The sequence below is a fragment of the Nannospalax galili genome, unplaced genomic scaffold, assembly GCF_000622305.1.
Source record: "Nannospalax galili isolate Female #2095 unplaced genomic scaffold, S.galili_v1.0 scaffold845, whole genome shotgun sequence".
Lineage (NCBI taxonomy): Eukaryota > Metazoa > Chordata > Mammalia > Rodentia > Spalacidae > Nannospalax > Nannospalax galili.
The window spans coordinates 118,373-127,565 of NW_008352725.1; positions in this window are offsets into that span (position 1 = coordinate 118,373).

The following is a 9,193-nucleotide window of genomic DNA, read 5'->3' on the forward strand; positions in this document are numbered from 1 at the left end:
TTTCCCTTGAAATTCATATTGTGTATATTGACATGGCATGTGTATCAGTCTTCCTATAAACAACTGCTATTAGTCCCATGTGTAATACCTAACACTGTCATGTTCCCTACCTTAAATAGTGTGCAAGAAAGATACTAAACTCTTTTAGCAGTGAAATGATTACTCCTTTAAAAAGTTTTAATCATGTAGACCACAGAAAAAACCTGAAGGTGTTTAACGATACACCTCCCATGATAACTTTCAGTCCTTTCCAAAATATTCACTCTATATAATTTATAAGAAAACCTTTTCCCTGGCCTGAAAACTATTTCTGGTATGGATACAGAAACACAGCTTTCACCTCAAAGAGAATAAGGGTTTATTCTGGAGTGAAATGTGAGTGAATATGGTGCAGAAATAGATTCATGTTACCTCAAATATCATGTTCCCCTTTGGAAGTAATTACAAGAGATTTTATTAATCAAGGCATTTACTGACTATATCAGTGGGAACCATAGGTAGGCAGCTTACAGCAAAACAAAGAAATGGCTGCCTTGGCTTTGGATGCCATCACATAACATCCTTCAGTTTGGGATTGGGAGAGGCTGGTGGTGTACTAAGAATATATTTTGAAGTTTGTGATAGTTAAAAGAATGTTAGATCAGACATACCACACGAATAGGAAATATATGGTTTTCAAAGAGACTAAAAATAGCCCGGATAATTTGGCTCTGGTCTACAACATTTCAACTCTCAATAATCATGAATTTCAGTAACTTAGTCTTATAGAATCTTTAGCACACATGGGACATTTTTTATCTGGGAATTTCAGTTCACATGGGGGAGGCAATTTGCGTATCATTTAGAGGCACTTTATGTGGTATTTCCAGATGTGCCTTAAAATGTTCCAACAAAAGGAAGAAATGAAGGTGGACTATCAACTGGGTGCAGAGTTCCTGGAGACCCACTTTACTTTCACCTTTCGGGAAGCAGGAGTCAACAGCTGGTGTCTGTAGGTTGTACTTACAGGACTGGACTAGGCCCTGTCTCTGGAGGCCTCAGTTCTTTGCCTGGATTTTTTAAAATTACTTATTTAATAACCACATACTTAGAAGAAGCATTTCATTACAACAGCATTGACATATTCAATAACAATTTCCAGAGCTAAGATGCACCTCTTTCAAAATTTGCTGTAAATTTTTAGGTTTACAGTTGAATTAATACAATTATGCAATTTTTCTCAGTATAAACCCTATAAGACATAAAATTGAGGTTTTAATCTTTAAAAAAATTTCCGATCTCGATTTCATTATTAAAATACACAGTCTCATACAGAAAAATTCATTTTTAATACAATGGACACTAAGATGCACATGTGTTTCTAATTTCTATGTATCTGATTATTACTAGGTACAGTCGGTTACTTTCTGAGCTCCTTGGCATCTGAGCATGGCTCTAAAGTCATCAGGTAGATTTCAATGGTAATGTTTTTCACATCTACTAATTATTAAGGAGCAAGTTTTTATGCTTTGAAGAATTATTTTCTTTTTTATTTATTTATATACCCACTTTCCAGGTAGCACCCTCCCATAGCCTTCCCCCCCCACTCAACTAGAGTCCTTATACTCTGATATCCCTGCTACTGTCTACTGTGTTGTCAGCACCCCCAGCCTTTCCCCACTACTTGTCCTTCTGGTGAATCTCGTCAGCCTATCTCGAGGTCTTCGTTTTAGGAGGGTCAGCTGTTCGTAGTAATCAGTTGTCAATATTCCTTTGGGGAAGATTGGGGTCTGCTGTTCAATTTGCCAGTTCTATGCTGGGTTTCTATCTGGGAATCCCTTTGGCCACCCTGGCCAACAACTCAAAGGAAGGTATCGCCTGTCTGGCACTGTTGCTTGTTATGTAGCCTTTAGCTATACATACAGACTCCTATGAAATTATATTGGCCCCTTTAATCTTTGGTTATAATTTCCTTTTGGGTGTTTAAGGCCATACAGTTGGTCTGGATAAACCGATTAATTATTACTCTTAAGGTCGTTTGAGGATCTGTTCCTCAGGGGTCACATGGGCTTGGGAGGAGCCCCTGGCTCCTTTCTGTTACCAGTTCCACCTATGTGAAGATAAGTCAAAGGTCCTGCTTAACCGTGGTTGGCTTCGCTTGGAAGCATGGAGGAAATGATTCCTCTGCGTTGACCCTCCTCTTTACAGATTGGACACTGGTTCAAGTCCATTTGGTGGGGTCTCCTCGGCCTCCTTGATCAAGAGGACAGGTGACCCACCACCCCTAGGCTCAAGCCTGTCTCCCACATCCTGTAACTAGTCAACCTAGGAGGGCAAGGAGAAAAAACTGTCCTTTATGTCCCTCTGACCAAATTAGTATAGGCCTCAAAGTATGTCTGTTAAACATCCAAGAAGGTTAGTTCCACCAGTCTGGTACTTTTAATTACTGTGTGTCATGTAGATAAATCTTGGGCAAAGACCAGGTGTTCTCAGATAAACCTTACCTAGACATATATTTATTGATCTGCTATGTATAATTTGTCAATAGGTTGTAGGAGTAATGTGGTCCTCTCTAGAGATAAACTAGCTAGGCATTGTTTATCACTCATATTGTCTCACCCCTCCATCACGGTTTTTCTACTTACAGTGCCCCCACTTCCCGCCTTTCCCCCTTCTTAATACCCTTCTCCTATGGTCCTAAATCTCTTTAGCTCCTTCTTTCCCTTTTATCCCCTAGGCTCCTTGTATATCCTTCCCTCCCCCCTCCCTTAAACTATCCCAATTTTTATCCATATCTCCCTTATTAAGGTCTGTTTCCTACTGTTCTTCTCTTTCAGGTTATTTCTTTTCCTTTACCTCACTGTTTCCTTACCCTTGTCCTGGTTCCTGGAGTTATGTCTGTTTGCATACTTATTTATCAGAGTCTGGTTCTAGGATCCACATATGAGGGAAAACATATGTCGATGTTTTTTTCTGAGTCTGTGTTATTTCACGTTGTATAACAGTTTCTAGTTCCATCCATTTACCTGCAAATTTCATGATTTCATCTTTCTTTACTGCTGAGTAAAACTCCATCGTATAAATGAACCACATTTTCGTTATCCACTCATCATTTCAGGGCCACTTAGGTTGCTTCCATCTCTTAGCTACTGTGAAAAGAGCAGCAACAAACATGGATGCACAAGTGTCTCTGCAATAGGAAGAGTTCTTTGGGTATATGCCAAGGAGTGGTATACCTGGGTCAAATGGTAGGCTCATTTGTAGTTTTTTAAGAGTTCTCCACACTGCTTTCCATAGGGGTTGAACCAGTTTGCAGCCCCACCAGCAGTGGATGAGTGTTCCCCTTTCCCCACATCCTCTCCAACATTTGGTATCATTTGTTTTCTTGATCTTAGTAAGCTTGACTGGGGTAAGGTGAAATCTTAAAGTGGTTTTAAATTACATTTCCCTAATTATTAGTGATGCTGAACATGTTTTAAGATGTTTCATAGCCATCTTTACTTCTTCTTTTGAGAAATGTCTGTTCAGATCTTTAGCCCATCTTTTAATTGGGTTGCTTCTTGTCTTGGTTCTCTGTTTTTTGAGTTTGTTATATATTCTGGTTTTAATCCTCTGTTGGATGTGTCACTGGTGAAGATTTTCTCCCATTCTCTGAGTTGTCTGTTTACTTCCTTGGTTGTCTCCTTTGATGTACAGAAACTTTTTAGTTTAATAAGGTCCCATTTGTTCATTCTTGCCCTTGTTTCCTGAGCAATTGATGTCTGGTTTAGAAAATCCTTTCCTACGCGTATATCTTGTACATTTTTCCCAATTTTTCTTCTGATAGTTTCAGAGTTTCAGGCTTTACATTGAGGTCTTTGAGCCATTTGGAATTGACTTTTGTGCAGGGTGAAAGATAGGGGTTTAGTTTCATTCTTCTACAACTGGAGATCCAGTTTTGCCAGCACCATTTGTTGAACATGCTATCTTTCCTCTAGATAATGTTCTTGGCCCCTTTGTCAAGTATCAAGTGGCTCAAATTGCAATTACTCATATTTAGGTCTTCAATTTTGTTCCATTGTTCTATGTGTCTATTTTTATGCCAGTACAATATTGTTTTATGACTATAGCTCTGTAGTAGAGCTTAAAATCTAGTATAGTAATCCCCAAGCATTGCTCTTAGTTCTGAGGGTTGTTTTGGCTATCCGGGGTCTCTTGTGCTTCCATATGAATCTTAGGATAGATTTTTCCAATTCTGTGAAAAATGTCATGGGGATTTTGATTGACATTGCATTGAATCTATATATGACTCTTGGTAGGATGGTCATTTTCACAATATTAATTCTTCCAATCCATGAGCATGGGAGGTCCTTCCATCTTCTGATGTCTTCCTCAATTTCTGTAGAGATCTTTGGTGTTTTTAGTCAGATTTATTCCAAGATATTTTTTTTTTTGCAGTGGGAGTGTTTCCATGTGCTATTTCTCTGATTGCTTGTTATTGCTATAAAGAAATGCTATAGACTTTTTAGGTTAATTTTGTAACCTTCCACTTTACTGAACGTGTTAATAATTTCTAGGAGTTTTTGGGTGGAATTTTTGGATTTTTTTTTTTGAAGAAAGCTGCATCACCAGTGGTTTTGATGAAAATAGAAGATGGCATTATATAGAAAAACAGTCATTACTGACTGAAATGAAAGTCAGCAAGTGTTAGAATCCAGTGAGAAAAAGCAATTTGTTTTGTGTATATTTCGTTTTATATGAAAGTAATTCATCATTTGGGAAACTAATTAATCTGAAAGTAGAGAGTAGAGCAGTTGTGATTTGAGGCTAGGAAGACTGGGGAATTGAGATAGAGATCAGATAATGGGTATCAAATGACAGCTAGCTAGGAGGAATGGGTTACAGGAGGGTAACTCTAGTGCACAACAATCTATTATATATTTCATGAAGAAGTCGGAGAGAGAAGTCTTAAAGGCTCCAAAGCAAGAAATGATAGCCATATAAGGAGATAGAAATGCTAGTTACTTCAAGTTATTTATTCCATACTGTCTCTTTGTATCAGACTATCACAATATACCTCACAATGTGCAACTGAAGGAGCTGAGGCATTCAGATCATAAGTTTAAAGGCATCTTAAGCTATATGGCTCTATAGTGAGTTCAAAAAAAGTCTTGTCAAAGAAATAAGGAAAGAAAGTAGAAAGAAAAAAGAGAACAGCAGTAAGGATTTTGATGTTAAAATCTCAATTCTAAACATTAATAATAATAAATAAAATTGTAACTACTCAAACATGTATCGATTGTTTCTGTTTATAAGACATTGCCTAGGGTGTGGGGATACATGGAGAAAAATTTCCCTCTGGGACCTCACATTCTATTGAGTTGAAGTGGATTTAAGGATAATTGTATGGCATTCAAGAGATGTTAGATTCATAGAGAAAAAAAATATAGAAGTTTAGAAGGCCAAAAATGCAGATATCAATTGCTCAGGAAATAAGGTCAAGAGTCAACAAATGGGACCTCATTAAATTAAAAAGCTTCTGTACATCAAAAGAAGCAACCAAGGAACTGAAGAGAAAATTGACAGAATGGGAGAAAATCTTCACCAGAGACACATCTGACAGATCTTTAACATCCAGAATATATAAAGAACTCAAAAAACAAAGAATCAAGAAAAGAAGCAACCCAATTAAAAGATGGGCTAAGGAGCTGAATAGAGAGTTCTCAAAAGAAGAAATAAAGATGGCTAAGAGGCATCTTAAAAGGTGTTTGGCCAGGTTTGGTGGTGCACGCCTTTAATCCCAGCACTCAGGAGGCAGAGGCAGAGGCAGAGGCAGGGCAGGCGATCTCTATGAGTTTGAGGCAGCCTGGTCTACATAGCCAGTTCCAGGACAGCTGGAGCTACAGGGAGACTCTGTCTCAAAAAAGACCAAGGGGGTGGGGGTTCAACATCATTAATAATTAGGGAAATGCAGATTAAAACCACTTTAAGATTTCATCTTACCCCAGTCAGACTGGCTAAGATCAAGAGAACAAAGGATACCAAATGTTGGAGAGGATATGGGGAAAGGAGAATGCTCATCCACTGATGGTGGGATTGCAAACTTATGAAACTCCTATGGAAAGCAGTGTGGAGAACTCTTCAGAGAGTGCTGCCCTGGCCAGCTCAATGATTTGGCTGATTCAGGGGGGAAATGACCCTACTATCTGACCCAGTTGTAACACTCCTTGGCATACACTCAAAAGGACTCATTGCAGAGACACTTGTACATCCATGTTTTTTGCTTCTCTCTTCACAATAGCTAAGAGATGGAAGCAACCTAAGTGTCCCTCAACTAACAATAATGAAAATGTGGTTCATTTACAATGCAGTTCTACTCAGCAGTAAAGAAAGATAAAAATCATTGGCGCACGCCTTTAATCCCAGCAATCCAGAGGCAGAGGCAGGCGGATCTCTGTGAGTTCAAGGCCAGCCTGGTCTATATAGTGAGTTCCAGGATAGCTGGGGTTACAGGGAGACCCTGTCTCTAAAAGACCAAAAAAAATTTTTTTTTAAAATCATGAAATCTTCAGGTAAATGGATGGAACTACAAACTGTGATACTAAGTGAAATAACACAGATTCATCAAAACAAATGACCTATGATTTCTCTCACATGTGGATCCTAGCACCAAATCCTTATAACTGAGCATGTATCCAGACATAACTACAGGAACCAGAATAATGAAAAGGAAGCAGGGAGTTAAAGGAAAAGAAAGAATCTGAGTGAGAATGCCAGTAGGAAACAGATGTTACTAGGGAGAAATGGATAAAAATGGGGTTATTTAAATGGGAGAGGAGGGAGGATTATACAAGGAACCTTGGGGATGAAGGAAAAGAAGGGGCTCAACAGCAGAGAAGTGAGACCAGAGGAGAAGGGTATTAACAAGGGAGAAATGGGGAAAATAGGAAAACTTTAAATGAGTAAACCATGGTGGAAGAGTTAAACAGTGAGAGAGAATGGAGAGAGAAATAATGCCTAACTTGTGTAAAAACCTGACAACCTACTGACAAATTGCACATACATTATCTCTACATGAGTCCATGTGTATAGATAAAGGGTACATAACAAGAAACAGTGACAGGCAGAAGATATCTTTCTTTGCTTTGTTGGCCAGGGTGGTCCAAGAGACTCCCCAAATTACTCAGACTACTGACACAGCCTTTGATGGCCTCCCAGAACTTGAAGGTAAGTCCCTACTGCCAAAGACAGAACATAATTTGGACAGAGGATTTGGAGCAATAGATATACAACTGACCTGTAGCCACTTCCCCTGAAGGCTAGCTCTCATAGCTTTGGTAAGGGTTATGAAAGTGCCAATGGAAAACATCATGATCCAACACCAGTTTCAAGACCAAATAACCATATCAATGGCCAGCACAGCATATGCCAATATGGGCATGCGGGGATCTCGGGGCGCCAGCTGCTGGGCGTGGCGCCGGTCTCCCACACGCCAGCTGCTGGGCGTGGCGCCGGTCTCCCACACGTCGCTGGAGTGCAGTGCGGCGGGTCCCGCGGGCCGAGTCTGCTGGGGTGCGCTCGTGTCCCGCACCGCATTGCTGTGGGTCTCCATGTCTACTGGGTGCTGGCGACTCTACTGATCGCTGCGCTCCCAGGCGGGTCCCTGCTTCTCTGCGTTGTTGAGGCTCTCTGCTACCGGACCCGTCAGCTGCTGGGTCACAAGGGGAGGTGCAGGACCGCGAAAGCTGGATTTCCGTGAGTCGTGGCTTACGGAGAGACAGCTCTCTCCGGGAAGGCTGGATCCTAGGCAGTAAGACACAGAACTCAGCTCAGTCAGTGGTACAGCCCCTTTATTCAGTGACTCAGCTCGGCTCCAGGCCTTAGTGATCCAGCTTCGATTAATTAGGGGAAACCAGGATATTGTATACTGTGGGGGTAGTGGTAAAAGCCTTAGCTGATAGGTACTTTGTGGGATGCCCTATTTACATATGGAAGTGGGCTCCTGCCAGGCTGTCAGACTGCCTGAAAATCACACAGGAAAAGCTGGCAGTTCCAGAGCCCGGGGCCATGGCTACTTCAAAAGATGAGTCAGGAAGATGCCGAGGAAGGCACCCTGCTGATAAAAGGAGTCTCTGCATATGAAGCCAAGCCCATAGGCTATCCAGACATGGAGAGACTGCTACTTTACATAACAGGGGTCCCCAACATGCCATTGGTGTAGTACTGGCACTTTTATCTGGGAGCAATCAGCAGCTACCTAATTGAACTAAAAGCCCACTCAGTGTGAGGAAACTCAAGTGTGGTAGTGTAAACATAACCAAACACATGGCTGGAGTGGTCATAGATCTTAGAAAAAAATCCTTAGACTCAGAGCCCTAGACTAATGTGATTTCCTACTATGTGGAAAATATGTATCCTTATATTTATAGACAAATATCCCAGTCACCACTCATCAAAGAAGCTCATTTTGTGCCAGAGACTATTAACAAGTACCACAACTAGTCACACAAGGATATAGTCCATGTATTACCCAGGCTTTAGTGACACATCTACAATGCAACCTCTACACCTAAGGCTCATGGAACACAGAACAGGGATAAAGAAGAGGACATTAACACTCTCAATTCTCAATAATGAAACTCCCTCATGCTTCAGCGGGCCAGGAACACAAAAGGTCACATTTGGCCAAAGTATAGAGATCAAGAGTCTACTGAATGCTGGTCCTTGGACAGGACTCCTTTATTAAACTTCACCTACCCAAGGCTCAGGGACCATCATGGAAGAGGGGGGAAAGATTGCAAGAACCAAGGAGGAAGTGCATGATCATATGGAAACAGAGTTCTACAAGCTTCTGGGACCCTGCTCATATGATTCTATGGCAATGGTGTCAGAATACACAAGTCCCATGCACACTCAGGCAGACAAAAACCCAGCATAGAACTGGGAAAATGAACAGTAGATCTCAATCTTCTCCAAAGAAATTTTGGCAACTGATTGCTGCTAGGTGAAGGAGAGCTGATCTTCCTAAATCAAAGGACTCCAGATAGGCTGACAAGACTTAGTGGATGGATTTGCACTGGGGAATGTCTGGGGACACTGACTATACAGTGGCCCTTAAGTAGGATGAGAGAGTATATGGGATCTAGTGGGGGGGGGCTATGGGAAGGTGCCAGTGGAGATGGGGGTATAAAGATGATTAGAGATTATTTGAGATGTTCTGTATGAAATACACAAA